A 26,973-nucleotide genomic window follows, 5' to 3' on the forward strand; every position below is an offset into this window, starting at 1 on the left:
TGAAAGGCCATTTCAAGCAACTTTGGTTTGCAGCAGGACCAGGTTGTTCTTAATGCACCAATTAAATTCCTCTCTGGGGTAATGTACTTATGTACAGGAGAGGTCCCAGATATCTGAACACGGGTTGCCTTTTGATAGCTCAGTATACTATTCTCTGAGTGTTAGGGGTTTGGGTAATTTTGAGTAACCTCCTTATTTTTATGAAATATCCAAATCTTCCTGTTACCACTTTGAAAATAGCTCCCTCCACATTTCCTTTAGATTGGAGTTGGTGCTTTGAACATGATGTTCATATCTCTGGAAAGAACAGCCTTTCTCGATGAATAAAAATATTCCTCTTCAAAAAAGAACTTGCTGTTCCATTATTATATAAAATGTTTCAGTGCTGGTGTGAAAAGAATGTATAGACTTGTGGGTAGTGTATGGACTAAAAAACAAAACAAATTGAGTGTTCCAGATAGGAAGGAGCACTGCATATTTTTATTGTGCTTCTCATTTATCTTAGAGCGAAATAAAATGAGATGGGCGGGTGGTAAATGAAATTTAAAAACCATATAGTCTCATACCTAATGTAAAGTATAATAATACTTTATTGAAATTGCCTGGCAACCCTAGCTAAGTGAGTTGTATGTTTCTATTTTAAGTTTTTCAGAATGAATTTTTTTTTTTTTTTGCTTCTAGTTCTATGTAGGGCTTTCTGTAAGATGTCTAAAGAGTAGAATTCTATATGAGTAAAGTTTTACTGCTTATATTTTTTTAAAAAAAAGAATGGTAATAACTGCGGCGATAATTTTGTTAATTAGCTGAATTTAATCATTTCACATTTTAAACATATATCAAAACATCACATTGAACACCATAAATATATGCAACTATTATTTGTAAATTAAAAATAAAATTAGGAAAGAAAAAAATATATATTGGGAGGCCGAGGTGGGTGGATCACGAGGTCAAGAGATCAAGACCATCCTGGTTAACATGGTGAAACCCCGTCTCTACTAAAAATACAAAAAATTAGCTGGGCATTTTGGTGTGTGCCTGTAATCCTAGCTACTCAGGAGGCTGAGGCAGGAGAATTGCCTGAACCCAGGAGGCGGAGGTTACGGTGAGCCGAGATCGCGCCATTGCACTCCAGCCTGGGTAACAAGAGCGAAACTCCGTCTCAAAAAAAAAAAAAAAAAGAAAACAATATATTCCTTTTTCAGCTTCTATGAGCAATAAACTAACCAGAAATATATAATACAGGGTGATTTCTGATCACTGATTTAGTATGACACCTCTATTATGTAGATTCACTTAAGTCAACTATTTTCACAATGAATAGGTCTTAATTTCCACACAACTGACATGTCATTAAATATAATAAAAAACAATTTCTGTTAACAAACATCTTGCCTTTCTTCTGTTTCTATTATACTCCTAAATGGAAAAAAATTATTCAAAAATGTGATCTTGAAATAGAAGATTTCTAGATAATATGTCTATGAGTTATTATCACTGCCTAAGCATGGGGCATCTCAATGAATAAGACAGGTCAAGGCCATTTCTATTTTTTCAAGTTTGCAGTTGCAAAATTTTAAAAATGCCAAAATATGGTTATGAAACTGATATATGTTAAAGATTTACATTTAACAAATTCTTGTGTTCTAGAAAATTCAATGGGACATGTGACCTATCTTGGAGACAATTTCAAAAATATGTTTTTGAAGCCCAACATTATGAAACACCCTAGACTCTCAACTTCCAGTCTCTTAATAAGCTGTGCTAACCATACATTCACTTCATTAAATACATAGACTTTTGATACCTCTATATCTTCACCTCCTGTAAACTATTTGTTGTAACTCCCTCATCATGTTTGTATGTAAACATGCGCCATGGTAAAGTACCAAACGTTGACATCTACAGCAATTTAAAAAAATTGAAAAAAAATGTGTCAGAATATTATGCTACACAACTTTTGCTAGGGAAAATAATTTTCTGTGTTAAGCATAGCGTTTTAATTCCACAGATACCATGAAAAATTATGTGCAAATAAATTAGTTTTAATATCCACAGACATACTGATATTTCATCATTTTTTTAATTTACAAAGAAAATTTTTCTTTTTCTTTTTTATTACACTTTAAGTTCTGGGGTGCAGACCGTGCAGATTTGGTACATAGGTATACACACGCCATGGTGATGGTTTGCTGCATCCATCGCCCCCTCATCTACATTAGGTAAAGGAATAAGTTCCCTCAGTTCCCTGATTTTTACCCATCTCTGTCCATCAATAAACATATCTCTATTTCCACTCATTCTTATCATCTCTCTCCAGTATCACAATAAGGTTTATCTTATATCAAGTCCCCACATAATCCTTCCAACTGTGCTTTAAATCTTACTCTCTTCTTCCTTGGAGACCTCACAAGATCCTCTTCTTTTGGTATTTTCAACAGCTCCCTTTGCTACTTTCTTTCCCGTCACATAGAAATAAATATAAATCTCGCTTTCATTTAAAAAAAAAAAAAGCTGTAATTTCGGGGTCTCCCAGCCATCAACTAATTGTCCTGATTTCCCCTTAACTAATTTTTAAATAGGTAATCTACACTTTCTCCTTCTCTTTCTGCTCTCACCCTAGAGCTGTAAAATTTCTGTATCTTTCTAGGGAAATTGTTCTCACAGGTTGAGCAGTTATTCCATTATTTCTAATAAAATGAACACTTGTCAGCCTTGATTTTACTTTATGAATATGTAGACATCTGGACCAAATTTTATTGAAATTGTCTCCTGTAAGCCTTCTATAATATAATTCTTGCCTGTTTTTCCATCAGTATCTGTGGTCATTTTTCAACCTCCTTCACAGATTCAATTTCTTTCAGTTAAGTGAAGGTATTTCTCAGAGTTCCATCTTTGTTCTTCCTTTCATTTCATTGTATTCTGTTTCCCTGGGTGGCACCATCGACTCTTATAATTTCAAATATACTGTACTGATGAAGCACAGATCTATGTTTCTAACCTTGATGGCTAAATGCCCTTTATGCTTTTCGGTCTACTTATTTCAGGGTGACAAAATCACTCAGTACTTTACTACCATATCTCCTCCGTTATCAATGAGTGGAACCACCACCTTTCCTAACCCAGAACACAGAAATTATGCTGAACTCTTCCCATTCCCTTGTTTTTCACAAATCACTGAGTCCTCATGAGGCTACCCACAGATGGTCTCTTTGATCTGTCAGATGCTCTTCACCTGCACAGCTCCTGACGCTTCCCAACCCTGCCACTTATATCAGTAACTTAGCTCCTCTCCCTGCCCCCAGCTTCATTGCCTTCAATATTTTCACCACAAAAATAACAAGATGATCCTTCTAAAATGCAGAGCCAGTCAAGCTATTTCCCATTTCCTCCCATGCTTAAAACAGGCCATTGAATTCCCCATCTTCAGAATAAAATATCGACTCCTGAGCTTGGCCCTCCACAGTCTGTCACTGCCGATTCCTACAGCCTCATCTTACGAAATTTGCCTTGTAGCCCACATTTTAGTCATACTGAAATGCATATACTGAGTACTGACATTTCAATCAGATTGAAATGAATGTTTTGAATGAATTTCTGGGGAAAAATATGCTCTTTTAAACATTTGCACTTCTGCACATCCTCCTCATTTGACTCAGCTTGAACATCACCCAGGAAGCTGTGCCTGTTTTCTCTTAAGGGACTGAGAAAATTCTCTGTTTGTGTATTCTCATACAACCACATTGAACTAATCTCAGCTACAACATCATTTTATTATTTTATATAGTCAAATATGTGTTCCCTAGACAGCTAGGTTCGATGTTCCTTGAGGTTGTGGAGCATATTTTCTTCTTCCTACCCACATTGTCTTTTGCAATGTCTGGCACATATTTGTACTCTATCAATGTTGAATGAATGAACTCAAGCAGTACTTACTAGTACTCTTTTATGGTTAGTAATGTGATGAAGCATGCACATGATCTAATTTAAACCTAAAAGTGTTTCACCTTGTATAGATGCATAGAGAGATGTAGAAACAGAAAACAAATCACAAATCTCTTAAGATGGTCTTTTTATTGTAGATACTAACATCCTTTTCCTTAATTTTACATGTATGCCCACACAAACACATAATGTTTCTCATTCTGTAGAAATACAAAATGCTCTGTTAGAGAGCATCAGGCAAACTAAATTATTTAAAGTAATTCTGTGAAGGAGAAAGACTGTTATTGTAATTAGGCACATGTAACTAGAACATGCTAGGCCAAATAAGTCTTAGGTAAGGAAAAGGTATTCTATTGATATTTTTGGGAGTATAATTCTCTTTAAATAATATTATTTTTAAAAGAAACGATATATAGAGAGCTCATTAAGACGTTATTTTACTTTTTAAAGCGTTTATTTTAGATTCAGGGGTACATGCACAGCTGTGCTATATAGGTAAATTGTATGTCGCAGGGGTTTAATGTACAAATTATTTTGTCACTCAGGTAATTAGCATAGTACCCAATAGGTAGGCTTTTGATCCTCATTCTCCTCCCACCCTCCACATTCAAGTAAGCCCCAGTGTCCATTGTTCCCTTCTTTGTGTCCACATATACTTAAGGTTTAACTTCCACTTATAGAAGGGGGATGTGCAGTATTTGATTTTCTCTTCCTGAATTAGTTTGCTAAAGATAATGGCCTCCAGCTCTATCCATGTTCCTGCAAAAGACATGATCTCATTTTTCATGGCTGCATAGTATTCCATGGTATCTGTGCACCACATCTTCTTCATTCTATTTACCATTGATGGGCAGGTAGGTTGATTCCATGTCTTTGGTATTGTGAATAATGCTGCATTGAACATACACATGCATGTGTCTTTATGATAGAATGATTTATATTCCATTGGGCATATAGCTAGTAATAGTATTGCAGGGTTGAATGGCAATGTTTTAAGTTCTTTGAGAAATCACCAAACTGCCTTCCACCATGGCTGAACTAGGTTTTATCCCCACGAGCACTGCATAAGTCTTCCCTTTTTCACAGCCTTTCCAGCGTCTGTTATTGTTTTCCCTTTTTAGTGATATTCATTCTGGCTGGTATGAGATGGTATTTCATTGTTCTTTTGATTGGTATTTCTGTAATTATCAGTGACATTGATTTTTTTTTCATATGACTGTCAGCTGCTGATATGTCTTCTTTTGAAAAGTGTCTGCTTATGTCCTTTGCCCACTTTTTAATGTGGCTGTTTTCTTTCTTGTAAATTTGTTGAAGCTCCTTAGAGATTCTGAATTTTAAACCTTTGTCAAATACATAGTTTGTCAAAATTTTCTCCCCTTCTGTAGGTTGTCTGTTTACTCTGTTGACAGTTTCTTTTGCTGTGCAGAAGCTCTTTAGTATAATTAGGTACCATTTGTCAATTTTCAGTTTTGTTGCAATTGCTTTTGGCATCTTTGTCATGACTTCTTTGCCAGGTCCCACATCCAGAATGGTATTTCCTAGGTTATCTTCCAGGGATTTTATAGTAAACCATTATTTTAAATAATCAAATGCATTTTTGAGACTTCCAGGATTATTAAAAATAACATATTTCAACCTCTTTATATATTAAAGAAAAGCAATTAAGACTCATAGGGTAAAAGCGGCTTGCATAAAATTGTACAGCTTAAAAATGGAAAGTCAAAAAATGTTGGAACATTAAAAATTAAGTATGGCTCATTCCTTCATTGTAAATGATAGGTTTAATTTAAAATACTGTGGCCTCTAGGATTTTCTCTGCAACTTTAAAGCCTCAGTTAGATTTTTAAAACCAAAATGAGGAGCAGTGATTCTATGTAGTACCCACTCATGATTGACTATTTTATTTGACAATTCTATTTATTTTATTATCACTTTATATACAAATTTAAAAACAAATTTATCACTTTGAGTGTAATGGGTGTTGTAGGGGCAGTTTACATGTCATCTGCTTTCAGCATTAAGCTCCTGACAAGAAGAATCCCAGGAAATACAACTTATGTGCCATTAAAGCATCAGGGTCTCTTAATAAAGTACAAACCTAAAGCTAGATAAGGCCAACCAGCACTTTATCACTCTGAGGAAAACTAAACCACAAAAAGTAATATCTGGAAAAACTAAGCTTTTCTCCAGTTCTACCACTCTAGGGCTCTTTACTCCCAGTAATATAGAGATACTATATCTGACACACAGAATCTGGGTCAAGAAATGATTTTTTAAGCGGCATAGAATTGTCTGTAGTAAGATCATTTCCACTCCTACTGCATTGTTCTTTTCACCGATGCTAATTCAATACAGACAATGCAAACTAACTTTAGATCTCACTTTTAATTATTTTAAATGAGGTATTATATGATGAGCAACAGTTGAGGCATTTTAGATGAATTTTACTGACTCAGGTCACTAAGTACTCTTCCTTGTTTTCCTGAAATGTTTTATATTCTAGAAAATATCTGCTGTTCATGTTTAATCTTACAATTACTTATTCTTGTTCATAATGGTAATGAAAACAATTTCTACAACTTACATTATGTGACACACAGTTCACAAAGTGCTTTCATATAGATTTCACACAATCTCCACAATCCTATAGTATTTTTATTTTTTTATTTCACAGAGTGTTAGGAAGTTCAGGGTGTTACCTTAATTTGGAAGTTCACATAATTATTAGCTGGTAGATCCTGAAATTGATCTTATATTTTCAGACACCAAGTCCAGTGTTCTTTCCACTACTTAATTCTGTGATATTGTTGAGGACATAATATTAGAAATAGAGTAACACAGTTTTTTTCAAATAAAGTTATTCAAAGCATATCAATTTTGGCTTCTAATTGTATTTTCTTTATCAAAATATGCTTCTATTCTAAGAAAAAAGTTTCCAAATTTCGGATTCACTAAAAAAAAAAATAGCATTAAATAAAAGATAAATAAACTGAAAAGAAAGAAGAGAAAAGAAAGGAAGGAAAAAAGGAGGAAAGAAAAAGGAAAGAGGGAGGGAAGGTGGGAGGGGAAAAAGGGAGGAATGAAGGAAGGAAGGAAGGAAAAAAGGAAGGAAGGAAAGGGAGGGAGGGAGGGAGGGAAGGAGGGGAAGGGAAGGGAATAAAGAGGAAAGATGGTGGAAGGAAAAGGAAAGAAAAAGGAGAGAAAAAAGGAAACATCAGGCATTTCATTGCCATGAAAATTGTACATTAGATATTTAAACAGTCCACCTTTTAAACTCTCTACCTCTTCTTAGCAAACCCCATGAAAACTTATTTGTATGTAAATATGTATGGTGTTCTAGGGCAAAGAACATAAAGCTTTTATCCATAATAGTCCATGGTAGTGTTACCAAAGGAGACCACTATCTGAAATAAGGAACTATTTGTGCAGGAGATGTAGAAAATAATAGAGCAAACTCTTCTAGGAGTAAAGAAGAAGCTAACAGATCAGTTGCTTCTTCTTTACTCCAAGAAGCAACTGAGGGCGGAGGGAGGGATTTATGAAACTCATGGAATTTGAACTGAGCCTTGAAAGATAGACTGAATTTCAAGAGGAAGCAGGGAAAAGAGGGCATTTTATGCTAACAGAAAAGCAGGAACAAATAATATAAGAGAAAAATGAGTATTTTGGAAAGCAGATGTTTCAACATCTGTTGAACGGTTCGGGTGAGTGGGAGTGCTTAACAGGGGGCACTGATCAGAAAGCAAGTCAATTTTCAAGCCCCATTCCTGGTTTCCCACTTTGTAGTTTCTCTTGGTTCTTCTATATAAAGGATAGGCCATAGTTCTATTCTGTTATAGAAGGACTGTAACTGCTTGTTAAGTTAATCTATGCACACTTCCTACCTCACTGTAATAAACTTTTGGTAATTTCTTCCACTAAAGAAATCAAATTATTTTCCTGTAAGAATATAGCCAGAGTATTTCTCAAAGAATATTAGGCAAAAAAGGATAATGCTTGCCTTTGTTATTGTAGATTCTAATTATAACCCTTTTTAACAAGCTGAGTTAACATCCCCATCTAGCCCATTCTTGTTTCTCTTTGCGTGTGTTTTACTCATTAATCCACCTGAAAGTTTTCCAATTCATAGAATTCAAGAAAACTAGGTTAATAAAACATGTGTCAATAGTAATTTTATTTTATCTCTAAATTTATTTAAATGTATTTTTTCAATACTGTCTCAGTCCAGCCCTTTACAGATTTGTAAAGAAAGAATTGACTATTAAGTGGAAGTAACTTTAGAAACAAGATTCATTGGTTACATGAGCTCTAAATTCCTTCTCTAAAAATTCTGCTTTATACGTTCTCAAATTATTTTCTCTTTAGAGGAAAATAATTTGTTACATACTTGGTTCTTTTTAAATTGATTTAATATGTTTGCTAGATTATTAGATGGTTTGTAGTTGCAACTTATGTGGAGATTCAGTTCTAACATCAGCACAGAAGGTGAAAATCCCATTTACTAATTATCAAATGCTAATTTAAAATAGTCTCTACCAAAGATAAACAAATGGAAACTAATAAATTATAGAATAAAAATGCATTGAGTTACAAATTATTAAAGTGCCATTTGATGAAACTTTATTATATATATATTTAATTGCAGGAAACTGCACTGATAGTGTATAAATAGAAAGTATACTAAGAAATTATATTCTTTGTGTCAAAAATTGTTGAAATTGTGCTGATTTATTATCCAGTTTCTCTTACCTCTAAACTCATTCTATACTCCGTGATGCTGGGGCTCAAAACACAGCAAACTATGATTCCCAGTTTGGGAACTGAATTTCTGCCAGCAGGCAGCATAACAGAGTAACAGTGGGAGATGGGGGGAGAGGGACAAGGAGCTTCTTCCTGCCTTGCTTCTTTCCTTTGGAGCTGTGCTTCCCTTGGTCAAGCCTGCAACTTCTTTCTGTATTTGCTAAACCAGCCACATAGTTCCTTTGTCTCCACTGTTTCTTCTTTATCCCAGGCTCTTCCTGTACCTACTATTCTAGGTCACCAGTATTACCTTTCTGCTCTTTCAGCTCATCAGTATCTGTGTCATAATATCCCAAAGCAAATCGACTCTATTTTAAATTCCTAATATGGTTTCCATGTTCCCATCAGGACTCTGACTTACACTAGAAATGATTTCCAAATGTACGCTAGTCCGATGCTTTGGCATCTTCTACAATAAACACAAAATAAGGATGAAGAGAAGATTCAGAGAAAGCCAAAGACAGTGTCTCACCCTTTGAAACCAAAAAAGAGTACAGACACAATACTGAATCCAGTGAGCAAAAATGTATTCTCTGAAGTTACCCAAGGCAAAACAAAATTGTCCAGATGTCAATCACTCCGAGACAAGGAAGTTAGAGGAGGGTAATTTTATAAGAGAGCTTTCCACTAAACAGTAGGCCAAAAGGGTGGCAGGTAGGGTGGGGGGAAGGAGGTAAAGATGAAGAATGATTTTATCTTCTTCACTTTGAGAGCTCTGACATTATTTTATGCTTTTCAGCTTCAAAAATTGCCTTGTTCATAAAAGTTTCATGGGTAATTTAGGTATTTTCTGCAAAAAAATACAGAATATATAATGAGTTTTGGAGTTCAGAAGTTTTCTCCATTAGCAACCAATGTCTAATTCCTCTCAAAAAGGCACCTCAGATATTTTGGTCCCTTTCAGCTACTTGCATTCTCATTCAAGTGAATAACTAAACGAAAACTGAACACCATCATTTTAATGTACCCTTGAGAATAAAGGCAATGTTATTTTAAATGTTAAATATTTTAGTTCCAGAAACCAACATGGTGCTTACATTTCTCTTAGAATAAAGAAAATAAATATCTCTACTTGGCCACCCATTAAGGTATACTTGGGCCACAATTTTATGGCAACTCCCAGCATAAGCCATTGACAAGTGAGTTGTAACACAGTTGTTCTAAGGATTCCAATAATCACAGTGACAATGAAACCTCACTGAATACTGCTGACACAAGCAACATATAGCCAATTAAAAGTAGCCAAGGACTTAGCCAGGCACAGTGGCTCACGCCTGTAATCTCAGCATTTTGAGAGGCTGAGGCGGGTAGATCACCTGAGGCAGGAGTTTGAGACCAGCCTGACCAACATGGAGAAACCCCATCTCTACTAAAAATACAAAATTAGCCAAGCATGGTGATGAGTGCCTGTAATCCCAGCTACTTGGGAGGCTGAGGCAGGAGAATCGCTTGAACCCGGGAGGCAGATATTGTGGTGAGCTGTGATCATGCTATTGCACACTCCAGCCTGGGCAACAAAAGTGAAGCTCCATCTCCAAAAAAAAAAAGTAGCCAAGGACCTCTTAAATAGGGAGACATGTAAATCCTACAGATGTTAGAAATAAACTGAACTTCCCTACTCATCTATAATTGTGTAGGCAGATAAATTAGTTCTTTATATTGATATATTTAGAGGCAGATTATTCCAGGAAAATAGTTTGGGCTCTGCTCTTTCTGTTGTTGTTTTTTTAATCAAATACAATAATATCATTTCATATCTTTAGAAGAATGTACAAATCCTTTCCACATCTCTTATCTATCTTGATCCACACAGAAGCAATACTCTGACTTGACAGGCAAATAAATACATGCTCATGGAGGTGGAGCCTCAGGCTTGATCCCACAGATGTTCAACAAGAGTCAGTACCAAGCAGTCAGAATCATCAGAAAGCTGGGAAATGTGGTCATCAGTATTCTCAAACAAAAATGGTATACTCAGGGTTTAAGTTCTAATGTTTCAAGGGAAAAATAAGTTTTACTACATATGTCAGAGGATAAATAATTTCAGCCAGACCCAAGCAAGATTTTTGTCCTATATTCACAAGGAAATAAAACCAAATTATCAAGCTACATACACTCCTTTGGAGCTAAAGTCTTTCTCGCAAAGTAGAAAGTCCAAATAATGAGAATTATGACTTAACATGACCTGAAACTCTCCTTGGATTACTTACATATAACAGATGTTAATGGCATTCTACAAGCTAAAAAGCAATATAAACTAAAGCAGAACTACAGGAGATAAGCATTTTCAAGATCTCAGCATAGTTTAGACCAGTGGTTTTCAAAATATGGTTCCTGTACCAGCAGCCTCAGTTTTAGGCCCCCGTAACAAAATACCTAAGCTAACTGGCTTGTAAACAACAGAAACTTATTTCACTCAGCTCTCAAGGATGAGAAGTTCAAAATTAAGGAGCTGGCAAATTCGGTGTCTAGTGAGTGTCTGCTTCCTGGTTCATAGCCAGCTTCTCACCATATCTTCACATGGAGGAAAGAGAAAGGGAGCTCTGTTGGACCTCTTTATTATAAAGTCACAAGCACATTTATGAGAGATTCACCCTTATAATCTAGTCATCTCCCAAAAACATGAACATTAGGACTCAATAAATGAATTTGGGGGAAACACAAACATTTTATATATAGCGTTCAGCATCAATTGGATACTTGTTAGTAAAGCAAATTTCAGAGACCTACTGAGTCATTAATTTTGAGGAGGTACCCAGAAATTGATATTTTACAAATATCAATTTGCCTCCAGGTAACTGTGATGTATGTTTAAGATTCAGAACCTCTGGGGTAACGGAAAAAAATATCTCAAGGTCATATTTGCATTAGTAAACAGACTCAACTGTCTGCTGGGTCACATTGGGTAAAGTTATTTATCATATTGTAAATTTCTTCTTCAGCAAAATCAAAATAATATTTTCTCTCTGTGTTATTTTCAAATTTTAAATAATCATCACAGCCAGTGTTCCTCTGCTAAAAACTCAGCCCAGAAGTGCCCCAATGAGAGAACAGAATCAAACAACCACTCCACAAGAACATTACTACTAAAATGAAATTACATGGACACCTGCTTCAACTTGAGCAAAGTCTGGGCCATAAAAGTTTAAAAACCACAGAGACTGCCAAAAGACTCCACACAGAGAGGACCACTCTGTAAGAAGACCAAGCATGGTTTATGCATTGAGGTAGAACTCAGGCCTCATCCATATTGCATTACTCCTTTGGAGAGTGAATGCACAAGATTTCAGGCCATAAATAATTTACCTAAACACCACAGATCTTCTAAGTATTAGGGCTGTTCTTTCAAATAGACCAAAACCTGTGAAAATTTGCCAGAGACAGCCAGCCATGCCCAGAAGCAAAAGCCGTTCTTTAATGAGAGCCAGGCCAGCAATGGAATTGCAATGGCATTCCAGGACTAATCTCATTCCTGGAAATGGGATTTTCTCATGCTCTTCCCACAGAGTCTAGAGGGCCTCAGACCCTCACCCTAGGTCTTCCTAATGGCTTCTAGAACAGATCTAATCTTGCTGGTCTCTAGCTTCAGAAATCTAACTTTTCAGAATCTCATCCACACAATTCCAACTGTTTTTTCTGACCTCAGAGGGTTAGATTTAACTCTTTCTTCCTACCACAATGGAAGGAAGGGACACAGACACTATTCTCGGAGATAGGATCTCCAGGATTGATGGTTTCCCCAAAAGGTCCAGTGGCTGATAGAAGGAGCCTTTCCTTCTTTAAGAAAATTCCAGTGTGTCTTTAATTGTGAACATTTCCCTTCACTTGAAGCCCCCAAACCCTAAGATAATTCCTGGCATTAAGAGGACTTAGGGGCTGGGTGCAGTGGCTTACACCTGTAATCCCAGCACTTAAGGAGGCTGAGGCGGGCAGATCACAAAGTCAAGAGATCGAGACCATCCTGGCCAACATGGTGAAACCCCATCTCTACTAAAAATACAAAAATTAGCCAGGTGTGGTGGCACGTGCCTGTAATCCCAGCTACATGGGAGGCTGAGGCAGGAGAATTGCTTGAACCTGGGAGGCAGAGATTGCCCTGAGCTGAGATCATGCCATTGCCACTCCATCCTAGGCAACAAAAAGAAGACTTAGGGATCAGGCCAGGTGCAGTAGTCAAAACCTGTTATGCCAGCACTTTGGGAGGCTGAAGCTGGCAGATCACTTGAGGTCAGGAGTTCAAGATCAACTTGGCCAATATGGTGAAACCCCATCCCTACTAATAACACACACAAAAAAATAGCTGGGCGTGGTGGCAGGTGTCTATAATCCCACTTACTCGGAGGCTGAGGCAGGAGAATCAATCATACAAGAAGAGGTTGTAGTCAGTTGAGATCGCACCACTGCACTCCAGCCAGGTAAGAGAGCCAGACTCTGTCTGAAAAAAATAAAAATAAAAAATAATAATTAAAAAAAAGCTTTAGGGCTATAGAATTTGCTATGGTATCCACAATGTACCCACAATCTGTTCAGCTGCTTAGCAATACATCAGGCCATCTCTGAAAGGCTCCAAAGTTAAGAAATTCCAAATCATTTGTGAATTCTGATGGAGCCCAAAATTGTTTCTGTAGCTCACAGTAGGTATAGGAACACTCAGTGATTAACCCTAGGTCCTTCTCTGAAGGCCAGGTTATCCAGAAACCTCATGAGTTTCCTCCTCCATAACGAGAGGGTGTGTGCACCCTGGAGGCAGAATCAGCACCTGAGCTACTTCCAGGTTCAGAGACGGTGTCCAGGCTGCCCCCTAGAGCTGATTGCCCCCAGAAATCTTCTACTTCATCTTCTCATGGAAAAAAATCCCAGGGAGAGTATAGCCCTAACTGCCCCTGGAAGCACTGAAATCCAAGACAGAGATCCCAAAGATTTCTCTAGCTTTTCTGGAGAAAGTAGGGTCTATCACACGGCCTCAGCTTAGAACAAAACCCAGCAGTCATTAGCAATATTCCTATTGAGTTTATATATGACTGTGAAGATCTCAAGGTTAGCACAAAGATTCACAGATCAACTCTGGGTGAAGTTAATGCTATCAAGAATTAGGCATAAACCTGCAGTTATAGATTGTGTTGTGGCCACATTCAGAGACCCTTAATTCTGAGGCCTCTAGAAACTTGTTCTAGTACTTCTCTAGGACAGGGGAAAAGCCCTCTATATACCAACTCCTAGGCTTCAGAAGTTAATAATAATGAAACAGACAAAGTTTCTAGGGGAATTTGGCCAGCTTCTTGGGAAATGTTAACTTCATGTTAAAAAAAAACACCATATGTCTGAATATTTATCTCAGTGTCAGGTACCTGATGTTAGAGGTTTTCACTACAAAAACAAACAAGAACAACAAAATCTTACAGCTACCCCAAAACCCTATTATTCCCACAGTGAGACATCCAAAGAAGAAATGGCTCTATAAGGCATACACAGAGGGCTGAATGTTTGTGTCCCTCAAAATTCATATGTTAAAATCCTAGTTCCAAAGTGATATATTTAGAGGTGAGGACTTTAAGAATAATTAGGTCATGAGGGTGGAGCCCTGTTAAGAAGGATTAGTGCCCTTACAAAAGGAACCCTCTCACCCTCTTTCTGCCATGTGAGCCTACAATGAGAAATCAACAGTCTACAGTGGGAAGAGGGCCCTCGCCAGAACTCCACAGCGCTGGCACCTTGACCTTGGCATTCTAGCCTCCAGAACTGTGAGAAATAAATTTCTGTTATTAAAAGCTACTCAGTCCATGCAAGGTACTTGGTTATAGCAGCACAAGTTGACTAAGATAGTGCAGACCATCCCTCACAGTACAGAGGGCCTTCATTGGGTAAGACCCAAATGTCTTCCAAGGACCTGGGAATCTGCTTAGCCACCTTGTAGTCAGTCTCACAAAGGTTACTGTTACGTTTGCATCAGATTTATTACTTCCTTAACAAAGGTCCGCAAGACCAGCTATTTTTTCTTACCTTTACTCAAAAGTAAAATGTGTTTGTTATAACAATTCTAAAGGAAATACAGTTGTTTATAAAATAAAACTAGGTTTCTCCTTTCTCCACCTTCTCTGGGAAAATCTGATATTTATTTTTATATTATTTTCCATGATATATAAAACACATATAACTAATATATAGGATACTATGTAGAATAAATTATGTCATAAACATGCATACACACACATATTCAAGTGTTTCCAGGTTCATTTGTTTCACTTTGTCTTTTTAAATCAATGTTTCAGAAACTATTTTCCACCTTGTCTTTCTCCACCATCATTCTTACTCAATAATTTTCCTTTTCATTAGTAAGTTAGGTAATCATAAGGAACTTTCACAACAACCCTCCTACCAACAACTATATGCAGATTTTCTGCCTTCTTTCCTGTTCCTACGGCTGCCAGAACACTGTCTTCTCCTGGTTTTCTTCCTTTACAATGGGTCACTCGTTCTCAGTCTGGATTCCGGTTCCTCCTTATATTCCCAAGTTCTGAACTGCAGACTGCCTCAAGATTCATCCATAGACCTCTTATTTTCTCAAGAGGCATCACTCTCTAGCGATCTGGTCCAGTTTTGTGGGTTTCAGTGCCATATCTACACTGATGCTTCCAAATCTCCATATGGAACCTCTTTCCTAAACTTCAGAGTAATGTGTCGATTTGCCCACATCAGATCCCCACTTGGAGGGCTTAACAGGTCTCTCAAAGTTAGCATGTCTGATCTCCACTGTCTCCTCTCTCCAGTTGCTACTGTTGTTTCCATCATAGCAGCATTATAGTAAGTTTTACTAACTGTAATGCAGGAATCCTTCATTGTTATTTGCCAATATTTTCTTCAGGTTCTATTGAAAAATGGCATAAGTGCTCAGACGGGGTTCACAAAGATAAAATTTTGAGTAAGTCACTTCCCCTCTCTAGGACTCATTTGGAAAATCAGGTCAATAGTTTTCAGTTGTCTCATGGCAGTTGAGATATGCAGACTCTGGTTTTCACTTTCTCGGTGTTCCTGGAGATTGCTCTTACTTTAATTCAAGCTCTGGTACATTTCATCCAGATTCCCAGGTAGCAGGGTGGGGTGTGTGTGTGTGTGTGTGTGTGTGTGTGTGTGTGTGTGTGTATGTTTTACTTGAGAAAAACATAAATGAGTTGTTCTCTTTTGCAGTGGAATTACAAAGTTTCCAATTTAGATTCAGTGTTTGTTATTTTTAACTAGGGAAAATAAGAAAAAAAGTATTGTTAATTATATAAAGTATAGAGTCTTTCTCCCAAAGCTGATGATGGAAGAGGAAAAAGTAAAACCCTAAAAAAGAGCCCAGCTTTCCTTTTAAAATTTTCTATTCTTCATTGTTTTTATTTAGATGAAAACTCCTAATTAACAAATCACCTTTTGACACGCAATGACTGTCTTGGTATGGCCAAAATGCAATTATTTAGGCAACGAATTCATCATTGAATAAACATATAGCTACTTTTTCCCTTTAAATAGAAAGAACATATAGGGCATTTATCTCTTTAGGTTCTCTCTGTACCTGACTTCTGTTCTCTTTGGCACTTAATGCTTTTGCCTACAGGTTCATGACAAAGGTATATATATTCATCCAAACCACTCAGTTTGCCCATTTCTAGCAGCTACAGTAAAAATTCAAGTGTTAAAGTAGATGACAACTATTGACTAAAGCTTGAGGAAACAGGAATAGTTTGTTTCAATTCTTTTTCTCTGTCAACTAAGAAAACCAAAATACAACGGAAATCATTGAATTGCTGATTAAGCAATGTTAAAATAGACACTAAAATTTTGCAAAGTAAGATGAAAATACGTTACTCATAATCTTAATTTCTAACAAGATGAAATAAAGTTTAACAAAGAATTTGCACAATAATTTTATTGTTTTCTAATTTTAACAGAACAATCCTTTGAATAAATTATGGAAAAACAGATAAACAAAAGGAAAGGTATGTTAAAATCACCCATAATCCCACTGCCAAGGGACAATTATCCTTAACATTTTTATGTTTACCATTGTAGCATATTTTCCAAACTAAAATAGATATGTGTACATAATGTATACAACTTCAATCATAGTATGCCTATTGTTTCATAAGATTCATTCCACTAAAAAATAAGTCATGAAGGCATTTCCTGGATTACTATCTTATAACGGAAATGTAATGGCAGCAGGATGATCCACATGACAGGCTGAGAAAAATTTATTTTCTTTTCCACTTTTTTTTGTTGTTTATATTTGAGTTCTGGGGTACATGTGCAGAACATGCAGGTTTGTTACATAGGTAAACCCATGCCATGGTGGTTTGCTGCATCCGTCTCCCCGTCATGTACATTAGGTAATTGTACCTCCCCAATCCCCCCATGCCCTGCTATCCCTCCCCTAGTCCCTTCACCCCCCGACAGGCCTCAGTGTGTGATGTTCCCCTCCCTGTGTCCATGTGTTCTCATTGTTGTGGCACATATACTCCATGGAATACTATCCACTTTTTATTTTGAAATTTTAGACCCAGAATAGTTGCAGTAACAGCACAAAGAAATACTAAAAAGTCTTAAATTCCTGAATGCTAACATTTTACTGCATATGTTCAGCAATCCCATGCATGCTCTCTCTTACTGTCTCATATCACTCCTTCTCTCTACATACGTATGTATACATGTGTACGTGAATATATATGTATAATACTTCCTTTTTTTTTTTTGAGATGGAGTTTCGCTCTTGTTACTCAGGCTGGAGTGCAATGGCGCGATCTCGGCTCAACGCAACCTCCGCTTCCTGGGTTCAAGCAATTCTCCTGCCTCAGCCTCCCAAGTAGCTGAGACTACAGGCGTGCACCACCACGCCCAGCTAATTTTTCTATTTTTAGTAGAGATGGGGTTTCACCATGTTGACCAGGATGGTCTCGATCTCTTAACCTCGTGATCCACCTGCCTCAGCCTCCCAAAGTGCTGGGATCATAGGCGTGAGCCACCCCGCCTGGCCATATATGTATAATACTTTCTAAAGAGAAAACTGCAGCAGAATTACACTCTAAACACTTGAGTATAATTTTCTAAAATGGAAGATGTTCTTTTACATAAATATTACAATTAATAAAATTGGTAAAATTACTTAACATTGATGCAATACTTCTTGTGATACACAGATCAAAGTCACAGAATAAATTCAGATTTCTTCCATTTTTTCCATTAATGTCTTTTATAATGCAGGAATTTCTTTTTCTCATCCAGAGCACAGGTACCGGTAACACATTGCATGAGTAAATTGGGTCAGAGTCAAATTATGGTGGACATTAAGATGTAGGTCTATTAAGAAATTTCTACTTAATCTTATAAGAATAGAAGACATTGGAAGTTTTAAACAGATTCTCAGATTTTGTTTTGTTTTGTTTTTTAAAGGCATTTCTACTGGCATTACAGAAAATGATTTGGAAGAACAAGGCTCTTTAATAAATTTCTGCACCAGTGAGACATAAGAGGACAACACACAGACTATACAGATGGAGAGGAGGGGAAAATAAGAGATCAATCAAAATTACATGTGCAAAGGCAACCTCTCTCCTCCACTCCAAAGTAGGAATTAAATAGTTTAAGTTTTTGATGGCAGACCTGTCCCTAGCACTGGTATGAGAATTCACTTATAAGGAAGAGAATGAGAAAATGTCCTGCCTTCAATTTATGTTTGCATAAAACATTCTTATACAAAGAATGTTTTAAGATTGAGTCTGTAATGCATTGTGCATTTCTCAGTGAAAAAGGAGAGCCCCGTTTAACAACTGTCCATTTCACTTTAAAAAATCTGTTTACACCATCACAGCCCCCTATTATACACCAAATTAAGAAACGCCTTGCATGTCAGTGCTAAAAAGTCTTACTGCATCCAATAGTCAGCATAACATTAGAGATCCTTCTTAGTTTTGCACTTAAGTAATTGGATGGTGCTAAACTTTTGTCATTTAACAAGCTAAATTAAAGAATAAGTAACAGGCTTATCAGTTAAAATAAAAGCATGCACAATATTAGGTTTACAATCCTGTAAAATCTAATGAAATATATTTATCAATTAAAATGTTTCGCCTGAGAACTTAGGTTCTTAGGTTCATCAGACAATTCAATCTGCACATGAATCTTCTGGGAACTGAATTAAAAATGCAGATTTGGATTCCATGAGTCCGAGGTAGGGGTCTCAGATTCAGCATTTTAACATGCTGTCAGGGGTTGTCCGTGATGCCAGTTCCCAGAACACACTTTGAATAACAAGAATGTAATAACCATTGATAGAGTCTCACTGGATAATAGATTTTTACTTGCAGAGGGAGGTGGTACAGCAGGTTAAAAAGAGTACAAGGGTGGGAGTCAAGGATAAGTAATTCGAGAACTGTCTCTGTCATTAATAAACTGGATGACATGAGGCAGATCCTATGACCATTTGGGGCCTCAGTTTCCTTGATGATCTGCAGTGGAACTGTGAATTGGTTTTCTAGGACATTAGATATGTTTTTAGCAAACATTTAGTAAATGTATTTATTTAAAAATGTTCAATGTTTTTCTGCTGAGAGCACATCTGAAGCAGTTACCATCTGATTATAAAGGAAATGGAAAATTAAATTACCTTCAAGAGAAAGTGACCTCTTCTCTTCATAAAGTTGCAAGCTAAATGAAAGAGAAAACAAAGATTGTGGCCAAAGAACCCTAAATCAGGTCACCAAAATATTCCTTCTCATATATAGAAATATATACACTACTTTTTTGCCTCTTCAGGCATGGCTTTTAGCAAAATGCACTGGTTTTGAATTTGAAATGAAGCAGTTTTGCATTTCATTTAAACATCTGGCTCTCCACTGATGGGAGGCAAAAGACAATCAAGTGTAGTCTACTGCTTGCAGAAGCATTCAGATTAGCAGGGGCAGAGTGTTCCCAGGAAATCAATGGGGTCCAATCGACACCCAAAATCCAAAAGTACACACCTTGCACAAAACATTATTTCTTCATAATCGGTAAATATTTATATTAGTCTGTTTTCACACTGCTGATAAAGACATACCCGAGACTGGGCAATTTGCCAAAGAAACTGGTTTCTTGGACTTACCGTTCCACGTGGCTGAGGAGGCCTCACAATCATGGAGGAAAGTGAAAAGCAGGTCTCACATGGCAACAGACGAGAGAAGAAAGCTTCTGCAGGGAAACTCCCATCAGATCTCGTGAGACTTACTCACTATCATGAGACCCGCAGGAGAAAGACCCGCCCAATGACTCAGTCACCTCCCACCAGGTTCCTCTCACAACATGTGGGAATTGTGGGAGTCACAATTCAAGATGCGTTCGGGTGGGGACGCAGCCAAACCATGTCAGTAGTAAACTAGATAGGATGGATTTTTAAAAACTGAAGAAAGAGAAAAAGGGAAGGAAGGAGAGATGTATTATTTAAGTTGGCAGAGATTTATAGTGAGCACATTCATTCACTTTCTCTCAATCTTTAGGATCAGCTGTGTTTTTGAAACAGCTGAGTATCCAGGGGTCACCTTTTTGCCAGCTGCCTGGGTCCTGTTGCTTTTGATCACTTTCTCTGGCAGATGTGATGTAATTCTGTTTGCCAGCTCACTCCTTTGAATCTGCTAACTTAGTGCACACTGCTCTCATCTCACTAGCAGGGCTGCCTCTGAGTGAAAGCACTCCTGCCAAAGGTGATCTCCCCTTGGAAGGGCAAGCCCCTCTCATCTCCTCACAGCCCAGACTCCCATGGCAGATGCAGCTCTCCCTCTGGTCCTGGTGTCAGCTTCAAAGGCCTGACAAGCTTCCATCAGCAGAAGCTCCCTTTTAATTGTTATAGATCAAAAAGTGCTGAATATGTCCATCAAAATAGGGTAGAAGAGGATAGAGGAAGAGAAGAAAGATCAGGCATTTACCAAGACAACCCACGCTTTCTTTATGCCACCTGATCCTACCTGATTAATGGGCTGGTCATTTTCACACCAATACCATATAGAAAGCGACCAATTTCAACGTCCGTATATGACCCTCACTCTCATGTATTTTCTCTTTCCTGTAATTTATTTGTCCCTAGAGCTACCTCATATTTCCATTAGGGGATGCCTGGCAACACACATCCACACATACAAGAGAGAAAGAGAGAGCCCTTTGCTGAATTTTTTTTTTTTTACATAGTTGTTATTCCTTTGTTCTTACCTGTTGCATTCCATCGACATGGCAAAAAACTTGATTTTTATAGCTGGAAGTGGGCTTCACTAGACTCTAACAGTTGAGTAAACTAAGGCCAAGACAATTGATCTGACTTATGCAGGGCTACAGAGATGCTTTACCTACTACCCCACTTTCTATTTAATGTACCCTTCTATTTCATGACTATGCTAGCTATATTTCAATAACCTGATCTAAAACCTCAAGAGGCAATCATGTGTGCTGGTTAAAAATCAAACCCACTGTGCCACATTGGCCCTGCCACTTAATAGCTTCCTTCTCTGTATAGTGCAAATTTGCAGCCTACCCTCCCTCATGGAAGAGCTGTGAGCATTGCAACTACTGTTTTGGTAATGCTGTTTAGTCCAAACACGCAATGAGCTCTAATTTATCAACCATTATTTTTTTAGCTTTTATATTAAGTTCAGGGGAACATGTGTAGGCTTGCTATGTAGATAAATTTGTGTCATGGGTGTTTGTTGCGGATTATTTCATCACCCAGGTATTAAGCCTAGTACCCATTAGTTATTTGTCCTTATCTAGTCACTCCTCCCACCCTCCACCCTCTGAAAGGCCCAGTGCATATTTTTCCCCTCTATGTGCCCATGTGTTCTCATCATTTAGCTCACACAGGCAATATTTGGTTTTCTGATCCTGTGTTACTTTGCTAAGGATAATGGCCTCCAGGTCCATTCAGAATTCTGTAAATGATATGATCTCATTTTTTTATGGCTGCATACTATTCCACAAATGTGGTGTGTACCACATTTTCTTTATCCAGTCTATCACTGATGGGCAGTTAAGCTGATTCTATTTCTTTGCAATTGTAAATAGTGCTGCAATGAACATATGTGTGCATGTGTCTTTATAATAGTACAAATTGTATATCCCTTTGGGTATATACCCAGTAATGGAATTCTTGGGTCAAATGGTATTTCTGTTTTTAGGTCTTTGAGAAATTGTCACACTGTCTTCCACAATATTTCAACTAATTTACATTTCCATCAACAGTGTATAAGCATTCCTTTTTCTCCCCAACCTCACCAGCATCTGTTTTTTTGACTTTTTCATAGTAGTCATTCTGGCTAGTGTGACATGGTATCTCGCTGTGGTTTTGATTTCCATTTCTCTAATGCTCAGTGATTTTGAGGGCCTTTTTCATATGATTATTAGCCACATGTATGTCATCTTTTGAAAAGTGACTGTTCATGTTCTTTGCCCGGTTTTTAATGGGCAATTTTTTCCTTATAAATGTAAGTTCCTTATAGATGCTGGATATTAGACTTTCGTTGGATGCATAGTTTGCAAAAATTTTCTCCCATTCTGTAGGCTGTCTTCTCACTCTGTTTATAGTTTCCTTTGCTGTGCAGAAACTCTTTAATTCAATCCTAATTGTCAATTTTTGCTTTCATTGCAATTGCTTTTGGAATCTTTGTCATGAAATCTTTGCCTGTCCCTGTGTCTTGATGGTATTGCCTGGGCTGTCTTCCAGGGTTTTTATAGTTTAATTTTTTATATTTTTTATATTTGTCTTTAATACATCTTGAGTTAATTTTTGTACATAGCATTAAAGAAGGGGTCCAGTTTCAATCTTCTGCATATGGCTAGCCAGTTATCCCAGGACCATTTATTGAATAGGGAATCCTTTCCCTATTGCTTGTTTTTGCCTTAACTATTTCTTAAGTAGAAATTAGTATTTGGAAGAAGTAAACATTTATAGTTTACCCAACTTATTTAATACATCTCAATAAGTTAAATACCAACAATCTCCAAAAATTCAGTATTTCATGATTTTTTTTCATTTGGTGGATCAACAGATTGACAAATTTATTTTTCCAAGTGAACAAATTTCTAAAACTCTCACTACCACATTTGTCTTACAAACTAAAAAAAAAAAAAAAAAAAAAAAAACTAAAACACTTAAATTCAAAGTAGAATAAAAGGCATAGTTTGAAAACCAAATATAATCCTTCCCAAAAACAAAACTTTTGATTCTGTTGAGAAAATACTGTCATGGACCAGCATAACAAGGACTAGAGTTTGCAAGTCCTGTGTTTTTATCTCATCTCCAATAATAAAGAGGCATGTTGCCAGAGGCTGCATGTAGCCCTCCTTCTTCCCGTCTTCCCACATGTACCAGGAAGAGGCAAGGCTCAGGGGCTTTGACTGAGAAGACATTTATCCAGGACTGTAAATGAAGCAGCTGCCAGTCACCCAAGACTTATCCAGTGTTCATCAAATCTGCACATAAATTCAATTTGCTAAAATTGGTATTACCAAAAAAAAAATTATCAAGCATGGACAATAAGCAAATCTAACAAAATGAAACCTTGAAAAAGAACAAGCTCTGCCTCTTTCTGTAAAACTCACCTGTACTTCTGGTGAAGTTCATGAAAATGGTGTATGAGAAAATACACTGAAAGCTTAATAGAAGATCCATGTGAGCTGTGACTGCATGAATGGTGTTCAAAAATTTAGGAAGCAAGAGCTTGAACTCAGTTTTGTGGCATTCAGATCATGCCTGGAGGTGAGATTTCAACAGGGACAAAGACAGACTAAAATAGGCAAGAGGAGGCAATGAAGTGCAAAGGCCCTGGGGCTGTTTCATAAAAAGATACTGACGACCCCAGGGATGTCTATGTCAGAGTAGTAAAATTTTAGGAGCAATAGTCACTGTTTTCAGATGGCTTAAGAGTTGTCATGTAGAAGAGAAAATAGAACGGCCAGAGGCACAAGAAGGTCAAAATGATTGGAAACTAGGTAAAATAGACTTACGCAGCATAGAGAAAAAAATCGAACTCTTAACAGTTGCTCCCCTCTCCCCAGCCCCTAAAAACTGGAGTGATTTTCTTGAGCAATGTTGGGTTCCTTACACTGGGAAGTAAGGCATGTCCACATCAAGGAGTTATACCAGGAAGTCTAACAAAAAGAAAAAAGACGGTGCTATAGATTCCCACTAAGAGGTGGAAATCTGATAATTTTACCATATAATCTTGAATATCTCCCAGCTGCTTTCCCGGTCTTGCTTTGCCCACAAGTGAGGCTATTATATATGATAAATTCAGAGCAGTTTGAATATGCATTGGCTTTTATCAATAAACATATCTGGGTTTTTTTCCTTACCTTTGACTATGCAGCTATCATTTATTATTTTGTTTTATTTATTTATTTAGAGGCGGAGTCTCACTCTGTTGCCCAGGCTGGAGTGCAGTAGTATGATTCGGTTCACTGCAACCTCAGTCTCCCAGGTTCAAGCAATTCTCCTGTCTCAGCCTCCCGAACAGATGAGATTATAGGCACCTGCCACCATGCCTGGCTAATTTTTGTATCTTTAGTAGAGATGGAGTTTTGCCATGTTGGCCAGGCTGGTCTTGAACTCCTGACCTTGTGATCTGCCCGTCTCAGCCTCCCAAAGTGCTGGGATTACAGGCATGAGCCACCACGCCTGGCCAGCTATTATTTATTGACTATTTTCCTTGAAAAGGGCACTGAAAATTTTTGAAGTAGGTTATATTATTATTCCCACTTTAAAGATAGAGAAGCTAAGTTTCAGAGTCCATACATAATTTGCCCAGGCCACACAGCTGGCAAGTCAAAGATGCAATTCCAAACCCAAATCTGTCTGAGGCTCTTAAGCCACATGGTGCATGGATTGAAAACATTTAAAATGTATTATCTTGAAAGGATTCTCATTTTGCCCTAGTAGCATTTGTTTCATTGCCAAGTCCTATGCCTATAAATTTACACAAATTCCTGATTATCCAAGGATTAACTTAGAGATCAGTATCATGAAATTGTTGCCCTTCCCAGATCCGTTTTCTTTGATGTTAACACAAGCCTCCAGATGATTCCTCTTTTCATGTTCTAGGACTCACTATCTATAAAAACATTACTTCCAACAACCCAGGATTATGTGTCTTTGAGCCTCCACCATAGTTGCCTCTCTTTGCACTCCATTTCAGTTATTTACTATGTGGGCTCAAGTCCTATACCATATCTAAAATATCTTCTTTCTGACTGTAACATTTCATCCTTTACACTAACTTCCCTATTTCATGACCCCTGAACTCTGATCTTGCTGTGATCTCATGGAAAACTGTTCCCTACTCTCCAAAAATGTTACTTCCTGCCCCTTGGCCTTACCTGAAGATCTCATAGTGCTTTACCTTAACCTCTTTCTCTCCTCTGACTCTAGACCTCCCTGTTGCACATGCCCATCTAAACTCCAACAATGCGTCACTCTCAACCATTCATTCACATCATCTGCTGCTACATATGAGTTGCTGACAAAAAACAAAACAATATACATATCTTAATTTTAAAATATTTTATTGCAAAAACTGCTAAAGATCCCTCAGCACATTGCAAACTTTTTGCTGGTGAATGATCTTGTCTTGATGTTGATGGCTGCTGACAGATCAGGGTGGTGGTTGCTAAAGGGTGGGGTGGTTGTGGCAACTTCTTAAAATTAGACAATGAAATTTCCTGCATCAATTGACTTATTTTCATGAAAGATTTATCTGTAGCATGTAATGCTATTTGATAGAGTCTTACCCACAACATAACTTTAAAAATTGGAGTTCGTGCTCTCAAACCACATTGTTGCTTTACCCGCTAAGTTTATATAATGTTTTAAATATTTTGTTTTCATTTTAACAATGCTCGTGGCATCTTCACCAAGAGTAGATTTTATCTCAAGAAACCACTTTCTTTGCTCATCCAGAAGAAGCAACTTCTTACCCATTCAAGTTTGATCATCAGATTATAGCAATTCAGTCACAAATACAGGCACCATCTCCAATTATAGTTATCTTGCTATTTCTACCATATTTTCATTTATTTTCTCCACAGAGGTCTTGAACCCCTCCAAGTCATCCATGAGAGTTAAAATCAACTTCCTAATTCCTGTTGATGTTGATATTTAAACCTCCACCCATGAATCATGTTCTTAATGGCATCGGAAATGGTGAAGCCCTTCCAGAAGTTTTCAATTTACTTTGCCCAGATCCAACAGAGGAATGATAATCTATGGCAATTATAGCCTCATAATGTGTATTTTTTAAATAATCAGACTTGAAATTTCAAATTATTCCTTGATCTGTGGGCTGCAGAATGTATGTTGTATCCGTAGGCATAAAAACATTAATATCCTTGTACATCTCTATCAAAGCTTTAGGGTTGCTAAGTGAATCAACAATGAGCAATAATATTTTTAATCTCTTTTTTTCTGAGCAGTTGGTCTCAACGGTGGGCTTAAAATATTCAGCAAACCATGCTGTAAACACATGTGCTGTCATCCAGTCTTCATTGTTCCGTTTATAGAGCACAGGCAGAGTAGATTAAGCATAAATCTTAAGGATTCTAGGATTTTTGGAAGGGTAAGCACTGACTTCAACTGAAAGTCACCAGCTGTGTTAGCTTCTAGCAAGAAAGTCAGCCTGTCCTTTGAAGCTTTAAGCCAGGCATCAACGTCACTCCAGCTTTGAAAGTCCTGGAGGGCATCTTCTTCCAATACAAGGCTGATTCATTCACATTGAAAATCTGTTGTTTGATATAGCCACCTTCATCAATTATCTTTGCTAGATCTTCTGGGAAATTTGTTCAGCTTCTACATCAGCACTTGCTCCTTCGTCTTGCACCGCTATGTTATGGGGGTGGCTTATTTCCTTCAACTTCCTGAACCAACCTCGGCTGGCTTCCAACTTTCCATCTGCAGCTTTCTCACGTCTCTCATAGTTCACAGAACTGAAGAGCCTTAGGGCCTTCATCTAGACAGACTTGGCTGAAGGAGATGTTGTGGCTGGTTTAATCTTCTATCCGAAGAACTAATCCTTTCTCTATATAAGCAATAAGGCTCTTTCACTTTATCACTCATGTATTCCCTGGAGTAGCACTTTTAACTTCCTTCAAACACTTTTTCTTTGCATTTACAACTTGGCTGTTTGGTGCCAGAAGATTAGCTTTCAGACTGTCTCAGCTTTTGACATTTCTTCCTCACTCATT

The 26,973-nt window shown here is 37.4% G+C and overlaps 1 protein-coding gene and 1 long non-coding RNA gene across 3 annotated transcripts in view; both read right to left on the bottom strand.

Moving 5' to 3' along the window:
- Positions 1 to 4,730: 4,730 nt before the first annotated feature.
- Positions 4,731 to 6,891, bottom strand: LOC116564856. Its single transcript, XR_004275131.1, has 2 exons — positions 6,160 to 6,891; positions 4,731 to 6,129 (listed from the first exon to the last, which is right to left on the bottom strand). It is a non-coding gene; the product is annotated as an uncharacterized LOC116564856 (long non-coding RNA).
- Positions 6,892 to 8,121: 1,230 nt separating this feature from the next.
- Positions 8,122 to 26,973, bottom strand: part of CCDC50 (coiled-coil domain containing 50) — a 113,209-nt gene continuing 94,357 nt past the window's right edge. Inside the window, exons 13-15 of one of the 2 annotated variants that reach the window (XR_004275134.1) lie at positions 19,385 to 19,425; positions 10,593 to 10,675; positions 8,122 to 9,535 (exon numbers count right to left, since the gene is read on the bottom strand). The gene's annotated coding sequence lies outside the window, so the exon portion shown is untranslated. Of the gene's footprint in view, positions 9,536 to 10,592; positions 10,734 to 19,384; positions 19,426 to 26,973 lie in introns of both variants that reach the window. The other variant, XR_004275133.1, reaches the window with a different exon arrangement.

This window comes from Sapajus apella, unplaced genomic scaffold (assembly GCF_009761245.1).
Source record: "Sapajus apella isolate SASKATOON/1434 unplaced genomic scaffold, GSC_monkey_1.0 scaffold38, whole genome shotgun sequence".
NCBI classification, from domain to species: domain Eukaryota; kingdom Metazoa; phylum Chordata; class Mammalia; order Primates; family Cebidae; genus Sapajus; species Sapajus apella.